At 38.4% G+C, this 23937-nt stretch overlaps 1 protein-coding gene and 1 pseudogene across 1 annotated transcript in view; one reads left to right on the top strand and one right to left on the bottom strand.

The window, feature by feature from the left end:
• The window catches only part of LOC135205112 (uncharacterized), a 298672-nt gene that overhangs the window by 36389 nt on the left and 238346 nt on the right, over window positions 1-23937 (bottom strand). The window lies entirely within an intron of this gene.
• LOC135204978 (dnaJ homolog subfamily A member 1-like) overlaps window positions 7053-23937 on the top strand; it is a 70703-nt pseudogene continuing 53818 nt past the window's right edge.

A 23937-nucleotide genomic window follows, 5' to 3' on the forward strand; every position in this document is an offset into this window, starting at 1 on the left:
ACGACCAGGGAGGCATTCCAGGGATGGACGAACACCAGTCTGTTCATCAAAAGACTCAGATTCCTCCCACCAAGAAGTGAGTCTTCCTATTGTTAAAGGACCGATGGTTTGTATTACGTATCGGAACAAATGACAATTTGTCGAAAATTGCATTTTTCCTAACTATACAAACCTGAGGTCCTTTTAACATATCTCCCTCCTCATGCCCACCCCTCACTCTGCGTATTTTGCATGGGCCAAAAGCAAAAGTGATTTGTTTACCTCCCAGTCGCGTGGCGCGTTGCGACTGTCGGACAAGCAGTTAACTACCGTTCTCCCCTTGTTCGAAAGCTTACGACCTATCCAGCTGCCGCTAGTAACCTTCCTATTGTAAAAGGACCTCAGGTTTGTATAGTTAGGAAAAATGCAATTTTGGACAAATTGTCATTTTCTATTCTTTATTCTATCTTTACCTAATGGAGATACCGAGTTACTGACAGCTATAATGAAACATATACGTAACATAATATTAAAACAGAAGAAGAATTCTAAAAAATACGTATTTGTTGGCTTCGATGATAGCAGTCTGATTTATTTTATATTTTATGATAGTATCTAATTCACAATTTTTTTATTAAATGTATTGCATGTACTCATTTCAAATAATTATTAAGTAACCATTAACTATAAAAAAAAAAAAAAACTTCCAAACTTCTGTTTCCATCCAGCACTTACGAGTATCAAACAATCGCCAAGCAATCACTTTTCCTAGTACACAGTAAGCCATAAATTTTCATTCTCTCTCTTCAACTACTGAAACTACCAAACAGTATAATAACCATTCATTTCTATTCTTTATTCTATCTTTACCTAATGTTTTTTTTTTTTGTTTTTTTTTTTTATTAAATGTATTGCATGAATAAGTTTTTCAATTTACAGCATCCTTTTACCAATAGAATACTTAAAGCATAAGGGGTAGATGCTGACCAATAGGAGAGCAGGATCTTATGGGGTGACTAGCATCAGGAACCAATGGGAGAGTGGGAGGATGGTGGCGAGTTTACTCAGTTGGCGGCGCAGGAGTTTTAAAATTGTTCTCGGTGGTCCGGGCGAATCTCGGGACTTTACAGCAACAACCTTTCGTAACTTGAGCAATTTTCGTATGTAGAGCTGTAAAATTTTTCGTATTTGCTTTCGTATCTCGAGTTTTTCGTAAGTTGAGCCTTTCGTATGTCGAGGTACCACTGTATAGCTATTTAATTACTGGGTAAGTATATACAAAAAGTTATTTTATTATTAAAAAAAAAGCGCCTCAGTGGCGTAGTTAGTATGGTATTGGGGTCCCACCTCGGTGGTCGCTGGTTCGATTCTCGGCCATTCCATTGAGGAGTGAGAGATGTGTAAACGTAAAAGCACCATACAGACAAACAAACAATACAATTTTATTATAAAAATGTTATTTTTAAAATAAATTTATTAGAAAAAACATATAACTTGGTCAAATTTATGATTGTCTTGTAAAAGAGGCCCCATGAGGGGTTGCAGAATGACAATTTAAGACCGAAGGTTTGTTCGCATATGAACAAAAGTAATTTTCAACTTTTAATAGAAGTTAGTAAAAATATAAATATTTTCTTACACTTTGTGGATTTGCATATCTTCCTCTTTCCATTGATGTGTTTTTTCTTAAATTGGTTGACCTCAAAGTTTACCCAGTCTGGGGTGCTGCATATTGATTTTTTAGCATGGCTTTTAAGGGTTAAAAATGTGTAGTAAAGGTAATAAATCCTTGGAAGACGAATAACAAATTTTTGTTGTTGTCAGTTGCATTGTAAAGAGAAATGTAGGTTACCGTTCTGGAGAGATTCAAGAGAAATTCTCTCTCTCTCATCGGCACAAGGCTGGTTGAACATGTCGTAGTGGTAACTCTCCCTCTTTCTGTTTTGGCTGGAAGGGTTGAAGTACCTATGTACGGTATGTATTTTTAAGGTCACTGATGTTTAAGATTACTTTGAAATGATTTTAATAATTTAATTTCAAAGATTAATTCTGTAATATGATAATAATTTAAGGTATATTTGATGTAGGATGATAATTTAAGTAGTATACGTTTGGTATTTGAACTTTCAAGATAGGCAGTTTTAGGCAATTTTAGAGGGGGGTGTTAACCCTTAAACGCCGAAGCGGTAAAATAAAAATGTCTCCCGTGTGCCGGAGACGTTTCAGAGTGAGCGCGGAAGCGGAAAAAATATTTTTTTCAAAAAATCACAGCGCGCTTAGTTTTCAAGATTAAGAGTTCATTTTTGGCTCCTTTTTTTTGTCATTGCCTGAAGTTTAGTATGCAACCATCAGAAATGAAAAAAATTATCATTATCATATATAAATAATGCGATATATGATAGCGCAAAAACAAAATTTCATATATAATTGTATTCAAATCGCGCTGTACGCAAAACGGTTAAAGGTAACAAGTTACTTTTTTTTCGTTGTAATATACACTAAATTGCAATCATTTTGGTATATAACACATTGTAAAACGATAAAAGCAACACAGAGAAAATATTATCACAAAATAATGCATGAATTCGTAACACGCGGACGTAAACAAATATTTTTTCAAAAATTCACCATAAATCTAAATATTTGTCCTAGAGAACTTCATTTCTTTCAAAATGAAGACAAATGATTTAATATTACTATAATGTAAGAATATTAGCTTACAAATGCAGTTTTCGACCATATCTGACGAGTTAAATTTGACCGAATGTCGAATTTTTTTATATATATTTTTTATATGCAATTATTTTGGAAATAAGAAAAGCTACAACTTTCAAATATTTTTCGTTTTATTCTACATGAAATTGCGCACATTTTCATATATAAAACTCTATGAAATGCCTAATATGAAACGGAGCAAATATTCCGAGAATGGGACTTACGCATTTCGGAGATTTGTGGCGGAGAATCCGTGCGCGGAGGGAAGGAAAGTTTTTTTTTAAAATTCACCATAAATTTAAATATTGTGCTAGAGACTTCGAATTTGTTTCACGATGAAGATAAATGACTGAATATTACTAGACTGTAAGAGTTTTATCTTACAATTGCGTTTTTCGACCATTTCGGTAGAGTCAAATTTGACCGAACGTGGTTTTTTTTCTATTTATTGTGATTTATATGCAAATATTTCGAAAATGAGAAAAGCTACAACCTTCAACTATTTTTCGTTGTATTATACATGAAATTGCGCACATTTTCATATATAAAACTTTATGTAACGGCTAATTTAAAATGGTGCAAACATTACCACAATCGCACGTATGATTTTTTCGGAAGAGTTACCGCGCGGATGTAAAGAAAATGTTATTTTTTTCATAAATTCACCATAAATCGAAATATTGTGCTAGAGACTTCCAATTTGTTGCAAAATGAAGGTAAATGCTTGAATATTACTAGAATATAAGCGTTTTTACCATTTCGGTAGAGTCAAAGTTGACCGAAGGTTGAAAATTTGTCACTTATCATTTTTTATATGAAAATATTTCAAAATAGATAAAAGCTACAACCATGGGTTGTTTTTAGTTGTATTGTGCATGAAATTGCGCACATTTTCATATATAAAACTTTATGTAACGGCTAATTTAAAATGGTGCAAACATTACCACAATCGCATGTATGATTTTTTTTCGGAAGAGTTACCGCGCGGACGTAAGGAAAAAGTTTTTTAATAAATTCACCATAAATCGAAATATTGTGCTAGAGACTTCCAATTAGTTTCAAAATTAAGGTAAATAATTGAATATTACTAAAATATAAGAGTTTTAGCTTACAATTGCGTTTTTTGACCATTTCGGTAGAGTCAAAGTTGACCGAAGGTTGAAATTTTGGCACTTATCGTTATTTATATGAAAATATCTCAAAACTGATAAAAGCTACAATCATGAGTATTTTTTTGTTGTATTCTACATAAAAATGCGCACATTTTCATATATAATACTCCATGTAACGGCTAATTTAAAATGGTAAAAAAATTATGTCAAAGTGACGAAATAATTTCCGAGATGTGTCACAGATACTTTTTAGTGCGGAAAGAAAGAAATTCGCGCTTGCGTGCCTGCATAATGATTGTAAACAAAACAACACCTTGATCCGTGAACTCCCAGCATCCCCCAAGGCGCGTGATTCAAGAGTTTTCGGCTGGTAGGCCTAAAAGTATTTTTCCGCGAATTTAAAAAAAAACTTTTGTATGTCGACGTAAAATACGTCCAGTCGGCACCCGAGAGACAAAAAATGTCGACGTAAAATACGTCCAGTCGGATTTAAGGGTTAATTATTCGTGGGGGTCTGGTATGCATCCCCCGCAAATACGAGGGACTGACTGTACTTTCAAATAGTCAAGGAGGTTTTCCTGGGGTCTGTTTAGGTTCTCCCTCCTTCAGGGATAGAGGGTTTGGAGTACCACACCTAGGAAGGACTCGAAAGTGTTCTTCTTCAGGATGCGGACATCCCTGATTTTCAAGGACCTTTTCAGAGATCTGTATGTGCTGATTCGTTGGCACAGTGATCTCAGGGAAGAGCCTTGGTTTCCTCTGTGAATCACTCTCACTTTTGAAACCCTTCAAGTTCCAGGAGTGACCCTGGATTTTCAATAGGACTGCCACATTCGTTGCTTGTGGAGGAGGCTTGTCGATCAGTTGAAGACCTTGTCCCTGGGCAAGAAATTCATTATAGTTGAGCCACCCAACCAAGCTCCTTCCCCTTCCTTTACCTTAATGGAAACAATTCTTCTCGCCTTGGATGGGTCTTTTGCCAACTGGCATATTGTCCTGGCTCTGCTTCGTCTGGACTTATGTCTTGCTGCAACTCTTTGCTACAGAAGGGATCTCGCTCTCGTAACAAAAGGCAGTGATTCTGGAGGCCACTGCAATGTTGGCCCTCCAGGCAGTCTCTTGATTAAATCTGTGATCCTTCATTTTCAAGGCCTGACCTCCTTGGGTGTGATCATTCCTGAAGAGAACTCTGCCTTATGGAGACTGTGCCTTCCTGGGGGTGGGATCTTCTCATACCCAACACCAGACAGGTATCCATGGACATTTGGATCTCCAGTTTCTCAAGTTCCAAGTTAACATAGGCCCTTAGGAATGGACTTTCTCCTGGCTCTGTCTCTCTCTTTCACAGAGAGATGATAGATACCACAGTAGACTAGAATGTGTCAAGGCAATTGCCTTGTCCATCAAGCAGTGGCTGAAACCTTTGGGTCTTTGTAATCACTTTGGCCTGTCCCGAGGGTCATGCTAGCCCTTCCTGGGCCCCTAAGTAGTCTCAGGCTTCAAGGGTGCTTGCGAGCATACTCAGCCTTCTTCTTTCTCAGCTAAGAAAGTGCACATGTGTGTTCTTTCAACCCTTTTTCTGATCAGGAAGAGGGCAGAGAAAAGAATGAGGGAAGAACACTTGGAGTGATGAGATGCTTGTTGAGCCATCAAACAACATGGCAGCAACATAGAGCCGAAACTTGGTAGTGGGTATACGTCGAGAGGATATCTACTTTTCTTCGAGTCTTGTTCCCCTCTCTTCAGCCTTCCCAGCCCATCTCTTCTGTGTTCCTGAGTATGGGAGCAGCCAGCTCAACTAGTTAGTCATCTTCAGTTCCCTGTCATTGCTGCATAAGCTGTTTCCTCAGGGGCAGCTTTGTCTTCATTCTCTTCATTTGAGAATGAAGGAGTACTGCTGCCAGCTCTTAATCCTTTTCCCTCTTGAAAGACAAGAAAGGATTTGGGTTGGTGTTGAATGACAGGAACCTCTGAATATGCTTGCATATTCTCCTTTTGACATGCCTCTGATCAACCTAGGAGTGAGCGCACACCTGTAAGATTATCTTCAAAGGGGTTCAACTGAGATGACAAGTACGTTCTCATCAACACCCAGGAACACAAGGTAGCCTTTCTGGCTCTCTGAGAGTTTCCGGACTGTCTTTTGGACATGCAGTGGTGCTTATGAGCTACAACACCACAGTAGTGGCATATGACAAGTAACAACATGGTCTCACTACCTCCTGTTGCTCCAGGTCGACATTGTGGTTACGTGAGTGAGCCGTCAGCCAGATACATTCTAGCCAGTGGGATGTACTGGCAGACAAGCTCAGCCTCTAACTACGAGGACTACGTCATCTTTCTGTTTGCCATCTGGCACAACAGAAAATATCAGGTCTACTTCTCCATTATACCAGACCCATGGGCCGCTACAGTGGACACATTCCTTCACTGTGGGACAACCTCGTTGTCATCACGTTCCTCCATTCTACCATCTGATTGACATGGTGTTTAGCAAAGTGTTGATCACCCTGAATCTGAAGGAGGAATACTGGTAGGCTTTGTCTGATCTGCTAGCTCCATTTCCAAGGCACTAAGAAGACTTCCTCCCTGACCCAGCCTTCTGTGTCAGTGACACATGAAACGGTTCTTCAGGCAGTACAATCCTGTGACTTAATGACTGGATACTATCCAGCTTCTCTTGTTAGCGGTAGGCGTTCTCATTGAACACCAACAGAGATTGCTGGATATCTTGAACAGGCCTCTGCAGCAGTACTCCAGGGATTTGAGACGTCTTCGCTGGTTGATTTTCATTAACGGGACCTTTTTCTCCAGTCGGTGCCAATCTTCAGCAGATTCTGGACTTTCTTGTCTCCTTCACTGAGAACACCTTCTCTTCGGCTCAGCTCAGCTGTGAAAGACTTTAGGTCCATATTTGGCCTAGTCTTGCACCTGAGAAGGTAGACTCTTTCCCCCTACTGATGAGAAGCTTTAGTTGATCTTGCCCTTCCAGGGACCTCAAGCCCCTGGGCAGCTTGTGACTCATTTAGGGAATCCGACTCATGCACCGCACACCCTTGCAAGAGTTGTCAGACAGAGATCTGACCCTCAAGACCATCTTTCTTCTTGCTCCAACAGTGACAAAGAAATAGATCATCTTCATTGAACACCTTTTGATGGAAGCACTCTAAGGGATGGGGATTTGTTGCTTGATTCTGTCTTAGATTTTGTAGCAAATTCCAAACTGTCGCCAGATTCGAGTTTTTCATGATCCCCTCCCTTTTGGACTTTGTGGCAGATGATCTAGATCAGTAAGTTTAATAAGTTTAAATGATATCACATAATAAAAATAATAATTCTCTCTCTCTCTCTCTCTCTCTCTCTCTCTCTCTCTCTCTCTCTCCTCTCTCCCCCTCTATCTCTCTCTCTCTCTCTCTCTCTCTCTCTCTCTCTCTACTACAAAGATGTATGTTTTTTTTGTATGATAAATAAATGATTTACTATTTTTAAATATTAATATTAATTTATACAGCAATAATATCAATTCATTAAAGAAAATACCATAGTGAATTAGTAAGATTTTAGCTTATAAATTTAAAAAATTATGGAAGAATGAAGGAAATCCCAGTCTTCTTTCTCTAACTCCAGGTACGAAAATTGTCGTACGTATCAAGTTCTGTGACAGGAGGGGCAAGAGCTGTTGTGTTGCCATCAAGTGCTCATGAAATTTCCCCTCTCTCTCTCTCTCTCTCTCTCTCATTTACTGAGACTCGAGATTTTTTTATAGTACTTGTACTATATGTTTTTAATACTTTCAAATAATAATAATAATGATAATAACTGTAATTACAAAATTCATATTATGTGATAGTATTTTAAAGAAATACAATACTAATCTATCCATGTCACTTTTAATTAAGGCTCTCTCTCTCTCTCTCTCTCTCTCTCTCTCTCTCTCCTCCTCCTCTTCTCTTCTCTCTCTATCTCTGCCACACAAGATAATAATGTGTCATAGTGGTAACTCCCTCCCTCTCTTTCGCTGGAAGTGTTATAAGTATTTTTTGAGAGAACAGAGAGATAAACACTCACTCTCTCTTTTACTGAGATGAAAGAATTTTTATGGTACTAGTATGTAAAATGTTTATTGATAATTTCACTTATTTAATAATAATAATAATAATAAAACTGTAATTACAAAATTCATAATGGTAGTATTTTAAAGAGATGAAAATTACCTTTTCATTTCACTTGTAAGGATAACTCCTCTTTCTTACTGAGATGAGAGAATTTTTATGGTAAATGCACGTGTTTATTTTATTTTCGAATAATAATAACAATAATAGAAGTAGTAATAATACGATAACTAATTTCAAATGAAAATTCTTCCCTTCGTCTTTTTCTGTATCAGTTTCCTTACCTCATAACTCCAGTGACACTCGGAGCTGGGAGAGTAACAATGCCATACAATGGTCAATGAATTTAATGGTTTTATGTAATATCTCTCTCTCTCTCTCTCTCTCTCTCTCTCTCTCTCTCTCTCTCTCTCTCACACACCACAAGATACTTGTCATACATTTGGTGTTTCTATTTCTTCCTTTTATCTCTCTCGCTCTTAGCAAAAGAATTGATAGACAGACAAACATAATTGCACAGTCCTCTCTTCTCTCTTCTCTGGAGAAATATATGTAGTTATGTGAGGGGAAAAAAGTTGCCTACAGACTTTCATTTCAATCTATTGAAACCGTAAGGAGTTATTCTCTCACTCTCTCTCTCTGCTATTGGCTGTTTATATATTTCTAATGGTAAAATGTTTAAGAAGACTTTAAAATGATATTAATAATACCAATTCAATAGTATATTTGATGTAGGATAATACTTTAAGTAGACATTTGGTATTTGTGATTTCACATACAATTGTTTCCTTTGTAAAAAGAAAATGGATGTCTCAAATAGTAACAGTATGAAAGAAAACGTGCATGACTGAATACTTATGGGGGGACTGAATTATTTTCACATACGTAACTAAGTCATGCAGTACGTACATAGTATGTATTTATGTATAACCATAAAATGTAAGATTTACTTTAAAACAGTATTAATAATATTTCAAAGATTAGTATGAACCACAGTAGGATATTTTATGTATATTTGATGAAGGAGGGTCTTTTTAGGGATACTTTGGTGTTTGCATGCTCAGGATAGGAGTTTATGAGCATTTTTAGAGGGGGGTTCCAAACATTCGCGGATTCTAACTATTCGCGGGGGGATCTGGTACGCATCCCCCGCGAATATGGGAGGACCACTGTACTTTCTTACCCAAGAAGGGAGTGTCCAAGGACACATCTTTCTTCTAGCTTTATTACTCTGCAGCTGGTGATGACGACACCTGTACGCTCGCCCGAGAGCTTACGAAGTCAGAGGCTTAATCCTTTCCTTGCATTTCGGAATAATCTGTCGGTTGAAAGCAGATATATAGTCTCATCAGACCACATTTATACTTTTCTACCTTCAGGACTTCACTCACAAATCATTGGACTTTTTTTTTTTTTTTTTTTTTTTTTTTTTTTTTTTTTTTTTTTTTTTGACCAGTGGTAGCTGCTCAACAAGTTGTGTTCCTTACCCGGCTCTTATAAGAGGACAGGAAGCATCTTGCCTAAGGTGTGTGATTGGAAGTGAGAGGGATTACGAGGGTTACTGGCCTCTCCTCCTCATTCTTCCCTGCCTTCAGGTGAGAAGGGAACTCTAACCAACACTTGCTGGATCTGGTGTCCAATGTGGTAAGCCTACACACTGAGCATCCATTCTTTTTTCTTCTTAGATATTAGAAGCAATCCTGCTATTTCCTCCTGCAAGGGGAGGAAGGAGATCCTGGCAATAAGACAAACCCTACTTTGTTTTCCCTTACTGTCTTCCAACTTTCAGATTATTCTTAGCCTATTTTTGTTTAAGTTACATTCCCTCACTCATTTGAAAAGGCCCAGAAGCCTGATATTTGATTTTGCAGTTCCTATACCCTGATCAATATATCAGAGGCACAGTTCTCTTCCTTGAGTAACCCTTGTGCGGCGAACTCGTCAGTTCAGAGATTCACTCAGATTCCCCCCTCCAACCAGTGTCTTCCCAATGTGAAGGACTGGTGGTTTGTATAGTGTAGGAACAGATAACAATTTGTAAAAGAAAATTGTATTTTTCCTAACTAGACAAACCTAAGGTCCATTACATTACGTTTTATGCCTTCCCCGTGCCACCCCTCAATCTGACACTGGGCCCAAAAGGCAAATTGGAACTTTTACTTTCGGGAAGGCGGTACTTCCGCCTTCCAGATAGTAGTTACTACCTGATCACTTACACAGTTTCCAGCTTCGCTGAAGGTAATTCCTAATGTAAAGGAAAATACAATATACTTTTAAAAATTGTGATTTTATCTTCAAATTTGATTGAAAAAAAATCTTATATTTATATCACTATCTTAAAAAAGGGATTTTGACAAAGGAAAAATCTATTTCTGGGGGAAGACCTGTGTCGCCTGGTGAAAAGTCCCTTTAGCTCACTTTTCTAAGTATAAATAGATCCTAAATATACCAGAGAAAAAGCTAGCATGGTATGCTGAAGTTACTAGCCTCAGCTCAATCACCCCAAGGGCGTCAGTATAGCACTAGGGCGAGTGGAAGCCACTACCAACAGGTCTTATTGCCAATTAGAGGATTCCTTTCAAAATCCCTCCCACGGCGAGAGCCGTTACAATGGTTACTCCTCTTACCTTTCGCTCGCACTCGCTACTACTACTACTACACGGCCGCCATCTTCATTCCTGGAATAGACACCCAAGCTTGGACTGGCTAAGGGTGGGACTAGAAGAAGGGATGGGTTCACTGGGCGACACAGGTCTTCCCCCAAAAGTAGATTTTTCCTTTGTCAAAATCCCATTTCTGGGTTCGACCTGTATCTGCCGGTGAAAAAGTATCAAAGAATTGCCATCCAAGCTTAACAGATACCAAACAAGTATATAAAAGGGATAATGAAACCTAAGTTTCACTTAAGAATAAATTTAATGTGCCGTAACAGGGCAGACAACTTACTTACTAATTCTAATTAGGACTTAAACTAGAGCTTAAAACTAGTAATAAAAATAATATAACAGAATGGTATCTGAAGCAATATGCAATAGATTATTTACAGACATGTTAGTGATACCAATATGGTCTCAATGCTATGTACAAGTTCCAGTGACGGGATGGCAACAAACCAGCCCGGCCTGGAAGAGAGAGGGTAGGCAGGGAATACGAGCGAGGCATGTAGGAAGGAGAGAGTATTTAAGGGAAAGGGACTGACAAAAAGGGGGTAAGGAAAGGAGTTGATAAGACTTAGTCATTCAGGGAGACTATGCTCCCTGCAGTCACTGTTTGGAATTTAAGGGCCTCTAAGTTCTTTAGTGGCGTTTAAACACTGCTGGAGATTTCCAACCCGTATATTTCTTCAGGTCCTCGAAATTCATATTGTGAAAATAGTTAATGGAGGTAGCCACTGCCCGGATGTCATGGACGTGTTGGACTGAATCTGGGTTGGCCTGTTTAATATAGTAAAGTATTTTTTGTCTAATACCTTTAAGAGAAATTGTACCACCTTTCTCTCTAATGAAAAGGGGGCCTGAAGGTTTTTTGGAAGTCCTGGCCAGATAGGATTTAAGAGTAACTACAGGACACAATGATACGTCCTGTGTCAGAGGAATAATCTTCCATGGAGCCCATCTGTTTTGTGGGTCCTCATTCTTAACCAAGAACTTCCGATCTGGGGATAGTAATACTTCACCCGATGGGAGGAATTTAACATGATCTGGATTTCTAGAGAGAGCCGAGAGTTCAGATATTCTGGCACCTGAAGCCAGGCCCTCTTGATTTGAGACTGCCTTGACGGAGTTACACATTTCCAACCTATGGTTGAAAATGCGTTGCAGGCAAGAGGGCTTTCGAACTGGGAGAATTATCTCCTAGTTTGAATCTAAATGTCTCAATTTTTCTCTTACTTGATCATCTTCCAATCTATTACTTTCTTTCGCTCAGTTGCTCCCCCTAGCTGTCCTCCTTCTCTGCACTAAAACCCTCGTGTAGGTTAGGTAGGAGCTGGGTCTCTGAACTTGGGCTTTACCTTGATCCAAATGGCAGGGACTATAGCGGTTTGGTCCGCCGCTCGATTATGTTTGGACCCTGAGGATATTGATGTGATTCCATATCAATATTTATTGGGGCGGGACTACATGTGGGGACTTGCCTACGGAATTCGGGGAGGTATAGTCTCCACGGTAGGACTCTCGGCAATTGCCCTCTAAAATAACATGAGTGGGGATGATTGTATACTAGCTATGCCCTCGGTCCTATCAAGCGGGTTTTGCTTACACTTGAGCCAATCATGTTATATTAAAGCCATCCCTTCGGGGTAGGGTAGGGAGTGGACATATGGGAGTTGGTCTCTGCTGTGTGTCTTTGGTGAGGGGGAAGTCTTTGAGAGGAGACCCAGTTTTTACCATGGCTTGCAGTTGGTTTCTCTGTAATTTCAAAAAAAAAACTAAAAATGGAATATGACTCTGGAACTCAGTCCCCCGGAAAATGTGACCCCATGACACTAAATTCCCATCTGACCCTGGAAACGAACAAGGACATCCTTTTGGACACTTCAACCCAAAATATACCAACCATGGAGCCTTTTATTAGGCCTAGAAGATTTATCAAAAGAAAATTTCAGCCTATCCCTTCTCTAGCTTTATTTGAATCACTTTTTGGAAAGGACACTTGGACAAGATTTTTGACAATAGAAAGTGAAAAGAAAATTTCAAATTTAAAATTAGAAAATTATTTACTGACCAGATACCCAACAGAAAACATGAAATTTCGTCAAATGCAAACAAATACATGGATAGTGGAAACCACTACTAAAGCCCAATCCGAAAATTACTTACAAATTACGAACATAGATAACGCACAAATAAAAGTCACTAAGCATAATAAACTAAATAGTATTACTGGTACAATAATCCTGCCAAATAATGACGACGAATTAATAGATAAGAATATGTTGATGGACTCGCTTAAGAAAAGATACAAAAATACTGAAGAATGTGACATCTATGCTATCCCAAGTAGGAAAAATTCAAAAATAAATATACAAATAGCTAAATTGAAATTTGAAGGAAATGAACTCCCTTTAACTATTAAAGTATTAGGGCAGACGAGAGAGATAAGACCATATATCCCCAAACCACTACAATGCAAATCATGTAGTAAATATGGCCATTCAAATAAAATTTGTAGAGAAGTTCCAAGATGTGCATGTTGTGGATCATACAACCACACAACAAAATGGGACTGTGAAAACCCAATTTGCATAAATTGTGGTCAGAATCACCACTCAAGATCAAAGGAATGCGCATACTACCTATACAATACTGAATTAAAAATCTTACAAGAAAGAAGTGGAATGTCAATAAGAGAAGCGAAGATAGAACTAAAAGTGTTTACAAGACCCTGCAAGGAAAAACACATATAAAGAGGTAGTAAATAAAGAAGCGCAAAACCAAATTCCTACAATATTGCACAGTATAAATCAAACTGAAAATGCTCATAATATAAAGGCCCAAAATTCAAGCTCAGAAGCTACAGAACATATAATATATTACCAACACCAGAAATGCAAGAAGACATGATGAATGTGGAGGACAAGCAAAGTGCAAGAGCTAAGTCAAAAGAAAAAAAAAGACTACTTGAAACAACCCCACCCAAATCCAAGAAACAAATTAAACAATCAGTAAGACCCAAAATCTATATGGAAAAAAATGAATACCGAGAAGACAAAGTCAACGAAAATTGCTTGCAAACAAAACATGAAAAAAGAGAAACCCAAATAAAAGAGAAAGTTAAAACATCAGATAAAATTGAAGAAAGTATTGAAATAGAACCCAAGAACAAAAGCCATTTAAATGCACCTCTAATAAAAAGAACATCTGAGACTCTTCAGCCAATAAAGAAAACAATAGTAGAAATACATCACCCACCAAAAGAAGAACAAAGTACAGCAAAATTATACAACTTCAATAAAATTCAAAGTTCAGGAAAACAAATAAAGTTACTAAAACAAAACCCCAAACCTTCTTAAAATGTCTATTTTACAGTGGAATATTAGAGGATACGCATCGAATAATGAAAACCTAAAATCATTAATTAGAGAATGTAATGCAAATATCATTTGCTTACAGGAAACTAAAATTGGTAACAATGTTCTCAATGCTGGCATAAATTATAATGTGTGGAAATCAACACAAATTTTAAATGACAACAGCCAAGGAGGAACTGCAATCATAACGCATTCTTCAATCAAATGCCAACCTGTTAGGATTAACTCGGTAATACAGGCATGTGCAGTTCAAGTATTCCTGGAAAAAAAAAATAACAATATGCTCAATATATATGGAACCGTCTTTAGAAAGTCGCTTAATAGATCATCTTGGAAATAATAGACAATTACAAGTGGAAGATTTAGAAAATCTAATAGAACAATTACCAAAACCTTACTTATTAGTAGGAGACTTCAACGCCAAACATCCCATGTGGGGAAGTACATCATCTGACAGGAGAGGAAATATTCTCCTAGATTTTATAGATAACAAGAATTTGATTATTTTAAATGATGGTTCTCCAACAAGATTTGATGTTTATCATAATAGCACCTCTGCAATAGACATCACTTTATGTTCCCCAGAAATTGCCACAGATTTCAGTTGGAAAGTAAATAATAATTTATTTGGGAGTGACCACTGGCCAATACAAATTGAGCTAAAAAATAATAATAATATAACATATATACCGAAGAGGGAAATGGAGGGAGCAAATTGGAATTTATATAAAGAGAAAACGGTTATTAACAAAAAACTATCTGACTTTACAAACCACATAGATGCTTATGAACATCTAGTAAAAACAATAGATGATAAAGCAAATGAAACTATTCCATTTACCTCAGGCAATCTGACTAGACCACTGGTACCCTGGTGGAATGAGGAATGTAAAGCAGCAAGAAAGATAACGAGAACATGCTTTAGAAGATATCTGAGACATAAATGTGATGCCAATAGAATTGCATATTTGAGAGCTAAAGCAAAGCAGAAAAGAATATTCAAGATAGCCAAAAGAAATTCATGGAAAAAATATATTAATAATATAAATTCTAAAACTCAAGACAAAGAAATCTGGAAGAAAATAAATAAACTGCAGGGTAGATATCGGCCAGAACCATTACCTACATTAAAAGTAGAAAACAGCTATATTTCAAACCCCAAACTAGTAGCAAATGAATTGGGTAAATGCTTCGCCAAAACATTTAGTATCTCGAACTATACAAAAAAATTCCAATTAAAAATAAAAAATTATGTCCCAATACCAATAAAATCTAATAATCAGGAAATCTATAATCTTCTTTTCACCATGGAAGAACTGGAAAATGTCCTGAAACTTGCAAGTCCAACAGCTCCAGGGGAAGACAACATTAGATATGAAATGATAAAAAATCTTTTAGATGAAAGCAAAACCTTCTTATTAGAAATTTTAAATGAATTATGGCACTCTCACAGCATACCTAAAACCTGGAAAGAATCTTTAATCATACCAGGCTTAAAACCAGGAAAAGACCCAGAGTCACCAAGCAGCTATAGGCCAATAGCCCTTACTAGTTGTCTAAGTAAGATATTTGAAAAAATGGTGAATAACAGATTAATATGGGTATTAGAAAATAAACAGCTATTGTCAAACAGACAGTTTGGATTCAGGAAAAATAAAAGTACTATAGATCCCCTCTTAATGATTACAAGAGAGAGACAAAATGCAATGGTTGGTAAAAAACAAACAATAGGAGTATTTTTTGATTTAGAGAAGGCATATGATACCACCTGGAGGGGAGGGATTTTAAAAAAATTGATAGAATGGGGAATAGGAGGCAATTTATATGAATATATTAGGGAATTCCTATCTGAAAGATATATAAAAGTCAAAGTGAGGGCAGAAATCTCTGAATCATTTATCCAGGAGGAAGGAATACCCCAAGGCAGTGTACTAAGCGTGGCATTGTTTGCTATAGCAATAAATGAGATAATTGAAATGATCCCACCAGGAGTCCAAGGATCCCTTTTTGTAGATGACTTCGTCATATATAGTAGTGGTGAAAAAGCGCTGGACATAACCAACAGATTGCAAGCAGCCATAAATAGGATAAAAAAATGGGCCGATAGCAAGGGTTTTAAATTTTCACCGCAAAAAACTAAAGCGGTCAGATTTACAAGATCAAGAAAACAGGAATTAATTCCTACTTTATTCATAAATAATGATATAATTGAGTATGATGATGAGATAAAATTCCTTGGTGTAATACTTGATAAAAAACTTACATATAAAGAACATATAGAACAACTGGCGATAAAAGTAAGAAAATCCTTAAATATAATAAAAGTAATTGCGCATAATGACTGGGGTGCTGATAGAACCTCTCTGATAAAAGTATATAAGGCTATTTGTCTAAGTAAACTTAATTATGCATGTCAAGTATATGGTAGTGCTTCTAAAACCCTATTAACAAAACTGGATGTCATACATAACATGGGTATTAGACTATGCACTGGAGCCTACAGAACTTCCCCTGTGGAAAGTCTGTATGTAGAAGCAGGAATAGATCCCCTGAAAGTACGAAGAGAAGAAATTGGATTAAGATATATAGCTAAAATAAATAACCTTAATGATAATCCAAACACCAAATATATGAAGAACATAACAAATAATTATGACAATAAACCAAGAGCCTCTAAACCATTGGAGAATAGATTAAAACCTGATATAGAACATCTAAAATTAGGAACAAGTAGCATATCAAAAATAACCACTCCTAAAATACCTCAGTGGAGACATGCTAAAATAGAAATCTGTGAAAAATCATTTAATAAGAAGGTAACCGATGCACAATTAAAGAGTGAATTTCTGTCACACCAGGAAAAACATAAACGGGATGTTAGTATTTATACAGATGGTTCCAAGTCGAAGGAGGGTGTAGGCTATGCTGTAGTAACAAAAAATATGAAGATAAGGGAAAAAATTCCCAAAATATGCTCGATATTCACTGCAGATATAAATGCTATATTAGAGGCTATAAAACATACCTTTATGGTGGGAAAGGCAAACGATACCTTTGTAATATACACGGATTCTTACAGTGCTTTAGAAGCGCTAAGACAATACACAGTTTCTCATCCCGTAATTGAAGAAATAAGGGAGTGGATAGATATAATAGTAAAACGGAAATCTATAAATATAAAACTATGTTGGGTCCCTTCCCATGTGGGCATAAAGGGTAATGAAGAGGTGGATAAAGAAGCCAAAAAGGCAGTAAAAAAGGAGTCTATCAAAAAAATACAAATACCTTACAATGACATTAAAACAACAATAAATGAATACTGTCAATCAAAATGGGAAAAAGAATGGCTAGAATTGAATCATAAATTAAAGCATATTAAACCATCTGTAAAACCTTGGAATAGACAACAATGTCAAAGAAGGGAAGATGTCATATTAACAAGATTAAGAATAGGACATACATACTTGACACACAAATACTTGATGTTGCAAGGCGAGGAAAGACAGGCTCCTTACTGTGACCATTGTCGTACTCTGGTCACAGTCCGTCATCTACTAACTAAATGCAATAAATTCGAAAGAAAACGAAGATCCAACAACATATATAACATACCACTTGAAGAACTATTGGGAGAAAATGCCCCACTTCAAAATATAGTAAAATATCTCAAAGAAATAAACCTGCTTTATATGATATAACATCTTATAATTTCAAAGTTATACAGTAAGCGCTGAATGGCCTTTGCTGCCCCAGTGCTTGGTGTTACACCTAAACTTTATAAAACCAACCAACCTGAAGCCAGGGCCATTAAGAAGGTCTTTCTGAGAAGGGTTATATAAGAGCATGACTCATTGTCATTGTCTGAGGCTAATTTAAGTACATAATTTAAAAACCAGGAGACCGCTTGAGGGCGGTCTATTGGTCTCAGGCGTGCACATGCTCTTGGAATCGAAGAGAAGTATAAATCTGACAAGTTAATGTTAAAGCCAAGCTGAAAAATCTTCCTTAAGGCCGATTTGACCGTAGTAATGGTACTAGCGGTTAGGCCCTTCTCAAACAGATTTCTAAAGAACGAAATTGCCAGATTTGTAGTCATATTTTGAGCATCTGAATCTTTTAGAAAATAAGCCAACCTCTTCACTGCTGAATCATACTGCCTGAGCGTTGATTCTCTTTTATCTGATTCTATGAATAAGATGTTCAGTGGATCAAGACTAGCATACTTTTGGGCCGCAAACTTCATGAAGTTCATAAAGTTAGGGCACTCAGAGTTTTTGAGGAAGCTGACATAGTCTGAGTTTGTACTACCTGTGTCAGTTCTGGACGGGGGATCCGTTTGGGCCGGAGATTCAGTTCTAGAAGAAGCGGAAACCAGTTGCTCTTTGGCCAGTTGGGAGCCACCAATGCTACCTATCCCGTGAAAGATCTTAGCTTGTGCAGGACCTTCATCAGAATATTCATTGGTGGAAACAGGTAAATCTTCTGCCAAATGTTCCAATTTATGGACATCGCATCTGTGGCGTAAGCTAGAGGGTCCAGGTTGAGTAACACGTAACATTAATTCAAAATTAAAAGGGAAATAGTGAGTAATAAAACCACACTCGCTCTGATGATGCTCCCAAAATGGCAGATGAACCAACGGCGCCCCGACGCGTTTTCTAAGGGGCCGAAGGCAACAATGGAACACATCATAACGATACAAATTACGAAAACACCAATTGGAATACTCAACTTAGATGAAGGGGGAAGTTCCACGGAAGACATCGTTGAATTTCTGGAAAAGCACTAAGGGAGCTCTGAGAAGTGAGTCGCACTCACAATGCTAATTACAGGAATGAAGATGGCGGCCGTGTAGTAGTAGTAGTAGCGAGTGCGAGCGGAAGGTAAGAGGAGTAACCGTTGTAACGGCTCTCGCCGTGGGAGGGATTTTGAAAGGGATCCTCTAATTGGCAATAAGACCTGTTGGTAGTGGCTTCCACTTGCCCTAGTGCTATACCGACGCCCTTGGGGTGATCGAGCTGAGGGTAGTAACTTCAGCATACCATGCTAGCTTTTTCTCTGGTATATTTAGGATCTATTTATACTTAGAAAAGTGAGCTACAGGGACTTTTCAGAAAAGTGAGCTACAGGGACTTTTCACCGGCAGACACAGGTCGAACCCAGAAAATCTTATATTTATATCACTATCTTAAAATTTAATTAGAAAAATCTGATATTCATCACTATCCTCCCATTCTTATACGTATTCCAAAATCATCATTATGGCTGTCTTAAATTATATTACTATAATATTGCAAATTAGAAAAGGTAGTTCACCATTTATTACTGGTAAAAGGAGGGAGTTGATGTTGCAAAAGGAATGCTACACAAGCCCTTTAATGTTGCATATGGTTATTAAAGACTGCCCTTTCTAGGTATCAATGAACTAACAGTAGAACTTGATGTTAAAATTAATGTTGAAGTTATGTAATTTTAATATATTGTATACCACATCCTGTATTACTTATATTTTTCATTTTTTTTTTTTTTTACTACAGATCAACTGAGAAAGAGGGAGATTTGAATGAATGGGTACTTTTAGAACTACAGGGAGACCTGGAGTCTCGTATACAGGAAGACATGAAGAATAAGTTCATTGGAGACTTGCATTTCACCAAACAAGTAAGCATATGTATATCATTAGTGTAATTTTATCACTGCTGATATGCTAAGCAGAAAGTTCATGAGCTTTTAATATGTACTTCACACAAAAATATTAAATCATAAAGTTAATAATGTGTTGCTACTTAAAACTGGGTACATATTGTCGGCATGTTTAATGTTTGAATAACACCTACAGTATTGTTCCCTAAAAACATTTGGCTGCAGTCTTCATCATAATTTTTTTTATTCTTCATGAGCTGTAATTTTTATATTTTTTGGTGGTTGTTATCAGTAATTATTCTAATTTTTCTCTTTTATATGTGTTTAATCACTGGCCTTAATACATGTAATTGCCTTATCTACCTGCATATCTGTAAGAATGGACCCTTTTAAAAACCTCCAAGTTGGTTTACCATTAACCCTCTTACGCCGGAGCGGTAAATAAAAAAATGACCCCCGTATGCCGGAGGGGTTTGAGAGAGCGCAGAAGCGGAAAAAATATTTTTTTCAAAAAATCACAGTGCGCTTAGTTTTCAAGATTAAGAGTTCATTTTTGGCTCCTTTTTTGTCATTGCTTGAAGTTTAGTATGCAACCATCAGAAATTAAAAAAAATTATCATTATCATATATAAATAATGCGATATATGATAGCGCAAAAACGAAATTTCATATATAATTGTATTCAAATCACGCTGTGCGCAAAACGGTTAGAGGTAACAAGTTCCTTTTTTTTTTCGTTGTAATGTGCACTAAATTGCAATCATTTTGGTATATAACACATTGTAAAACGATAAAAGCAACACAGAGAAAATATTATCACAAAATGATGCATGAATTCGTAGCGCACGGACGTAAAAAAATAATTTTTTTAAAAATTCACCATAAATCGAAATATTGTTATAGAGACTTGCAATTTGTTTCAAAATGAAGGTAAATGATGGAATATTACGATACTGTAAGAGTTTTAGCTTACAAATGCACTTTTCAACCATATCTGACGAGTTAAAGTTGACCAAATGTTGAATGTTTAAAATTTTTTTTATATGCAAATATAAAAAAAATGAGAAATGCCACAACCTTCCAATATTTTTTGTTATATTGTGCATGTTTTTGGGCACATTTTCATATATAAAACTCTAAAAAAAAAGCGTAATATGAAAAGGCACAAATATTAGGAGAATGTGACCTACACGTTTCGGAGATTTTCAGCCGAGAATCGGCGCGCGGACGGAATAAAAATATTTTTTTCAAATATTCACCATAAATCGAGATATTGTTCTAGAGACTTGCAATTTGTTTTAAAGTGAAGATAAATGATTGAATATTACTAGACTGTAAGATTTTTATGTTACAAATGCGTTTTTTGACCATTTCGGTTGAGTCAAAGTTGACCGATCGTAGTTTTTTTCCTATTTATCGTACTTTATATGCAAATATTTCAAAAATGAGAAATGCTACAACCTTCAAATATTTTTTTGTTATATTGTGCATGTTTTTGCGCACATTTTCATATATAAAACTCTAAAAAAAAGCGTAATATGAAAAGGCACAAATATTAGGAGAATGTGACCTACGCGTTTCGGAGATTCGCTGCCGAGAATCGGCGCGCAGACGGAAAAAAAATATTTTTTCATACATTCAACTTACCTGTCAGATATATACATAGCTATCGACTCCGTCGTCCCCGACAGAAATTCGAATTTCGCGGCACACGCTACAGGTAGGTCAGGTGATCTACCGGCCTGCCGCTGGGTGGCAGGACTAGGAACCATTCCCGTTTTCTAATCAGATTCTCTCTGTCGCTGGGAATGTAAACATATGTTTTCTTTCCCTCCTGATTTGATTTTCGTGTTTCATCGCCATCGATCTTCTGGGCCGACTTTTACAGGAAAGTACTGGATCGGTGGTTCGGCATACGCTTTTAATAACTTTTTAATAACTTTTAATGAATTAACTTCGAAATTTTCGAAGAATAGAGGATGTGTAACTACCGAAGTTTTCGGTAGACAATTACATAGTTTGCAAGAAAGGGAAATATAAATATTTATTCATTGATAAAGTGTAATAAATGTTAGAATTTGATTGAGGAAAATAAGGTAACTTCCAGAAAAACATAGAACTAGATATGCTTTCTTTAGAAGCTTTAATAGCTCTCGTTCTGACTAGCAGTTAGAATATTAACAGTACTAGTAGTGTTGTTTCCTCATCTTCTTACTTCACAGAAACTACAAATTCATTTGCAATTTGAAGATAAAGGAATGTAGCTCAAGATACGAGCTATTATAAGGTAAGAAGTGATTATAGTGTTCCCCATTGCAATAGAGGGTGCGTCTGATCGGCTCTGTCTTGCTCCCAGGCCTAGACCTCTTCCAAGCTCCCTGGCCCGGAGGAGAAGGAAAGTTGAAAGCCGTACGGAGGTTATGGAGAATCCCCACCGATCAGGCGTCCCCTCGGCAGGTTCTGTAGGACGTCCCAGACTGCCAGGGATAGCCATTGGAAAGGCATCCTAATTCAAGGTGTTCCCCTTATTATTATCGTCTTGACGAATAAGGAGAAGAAACATTCAATGGCGTAGATTAAATGAAGATGCAAGATAACCTCGTCTGGCTATTGGAACCTCAGAAGAGATGGAGAAAGGAAGACATCATTCGATAACAGTTGCGGTAGAGGTATTGCCCTATCCGTGTTCGTCCCCCGTACAGCTGGACGGGGGGGGGCTCTATCCCATGGGGGTTTGAAATAGTTATTTCAATAAATTCCTCATCGGTACGTGTATATGAAAATATATCTTTGTTCCGATACGTAATACAAACCCTCGGTCCTTTAACAATAGGAAGTAGCTAGCGGCAGCTGGAACGGTCGTAAGCTTCGAACAAGGGGAGAACGGTAGTTAACTGCTTGTCCGATCGTCGCGCGGCAACAAATCACTTTTGCTTTCGGCCGTGTGTGGGAGGGACGTGTTCGTCATCGCTCTGCCCGCTTTGTCGTTTGCTTTGAGTTTGAGTATTTGCCCTCTCTTTCTGTATAAATCAGAGTGACTGTAGGTACTTGTGCATTTCTTTATTGATCTTGCAATGAGTGAGGAAGAAATGGAGATATCACCGCGCCCTCCAGTCGCCCGTAGAGTGTGTCCCGGGCTGGAGGGGCGTAGATGTGGGGGTTTTGGATCATTTGTTGATGTGGACCCTCACGGGGTTTGTGCTCGTTGTCGGGGGCGAGAGTGCTCCCGCAACGAGCCCTGTGTCACATGTATGAATTGGTCCGAGGCGCAGTGGGTGCTGTACGAGGGCAGGAAGAGACTTAGGCCGCCCAAGAAGTCATCGGAAAGTCCAGTGACTCCTTTCCTTTGGTAACGGACACTTCGTCCTCTTTCCTGCCCCCCGGCCAGCCCCCACGTTTCGCGCCTTCCCCTGCGGGGGGGGTAGCGGAGTCCTTCTCCTCTCTCGATCCGTCGAGTGTGGATGAGGGCGCCCGCTACCCGGACGTACAGCTGTACTCGGGGTCTTCCGTCCGCTCTGGGGGGGGTGCTTCTCCCCCCAGGCGTGAGGGAACCCCTCTGACTAACCCGACTGTTGCTTCCGCAGGTGTGCCATCAGCGAAGGACGACCTGGGACAGGTGTGGGAGTCGCTGGGACTGCAGGGAGTGCCCAGCATCCAAGGGTTGATTCAGCGGTTGGCGGGGTCGGCAGTGGTCACTCATGGTGCGGTGACCACGACTACTACCACAGTAACGACACCAGCATATGAGATGCCACCGCATCTGGTGTATACGCCTCATATAATGTCGGTGACACCCACGGCTGCTATACAAAAACCCATTACTGCCGTGCCAAAGAGGACGGTGCCACCACCACCTGGATTCTTTGCTTTGCCGACCCCGGACTTCCGCTGCCCAAAGAGTACCCCCCTGGACCTGCCGCCAGTGCCACGGATGACGGTAACTGCCGACAGGACGCCTGGCTCTCCCGTGGTACCTGCCGTGCCTGCCGTACCTGTTGCCGTCCCAGCTACTCTTTCCTTTTCAGATCAGGGGCCTGCGCATTCTCTTTCAGATGTTCCTGCCGTTCCTGCTGTTCCCGGACCTGTTCCTGTTGTTCCTGCTGTTGGTTGGATGCTGTCACAGTCTCAGGTCTTTCCGGACAGGTGCAGTCGGGCCCTGTTGCTTCGGCAAACTGGCCCCGGCTCCCTCCTGGATGGCAAGACCTGACGTCTGTCCTGCGGAGCCTGGCGAAGAAGAAGAGGAAGAGGAAGAAGGTGTCGTCGTCGTCTTCGTCGTCTTGCTCGTCGTCTGCTGCCTCTCCTTCCCCTTCGACTTCTAAGGCTAAACAGCCGAAGAAGAAGAAGG

This window comes from Macrobrachium nipponense, chromosome 48 (genome assembly GCF_015104395.2).
Source record: "Macrobrachium nipponense isolate FS-2020 chromosome 48, ASM1510439v2, whole genome shotgun sequence".
Lineage (NCBI taxonomy): Eukaryota > Metazoa > Arthropoda > Malacostraca > Decapoda > Palaemonidae > Macrobrachium > Macrobrachium nipponense.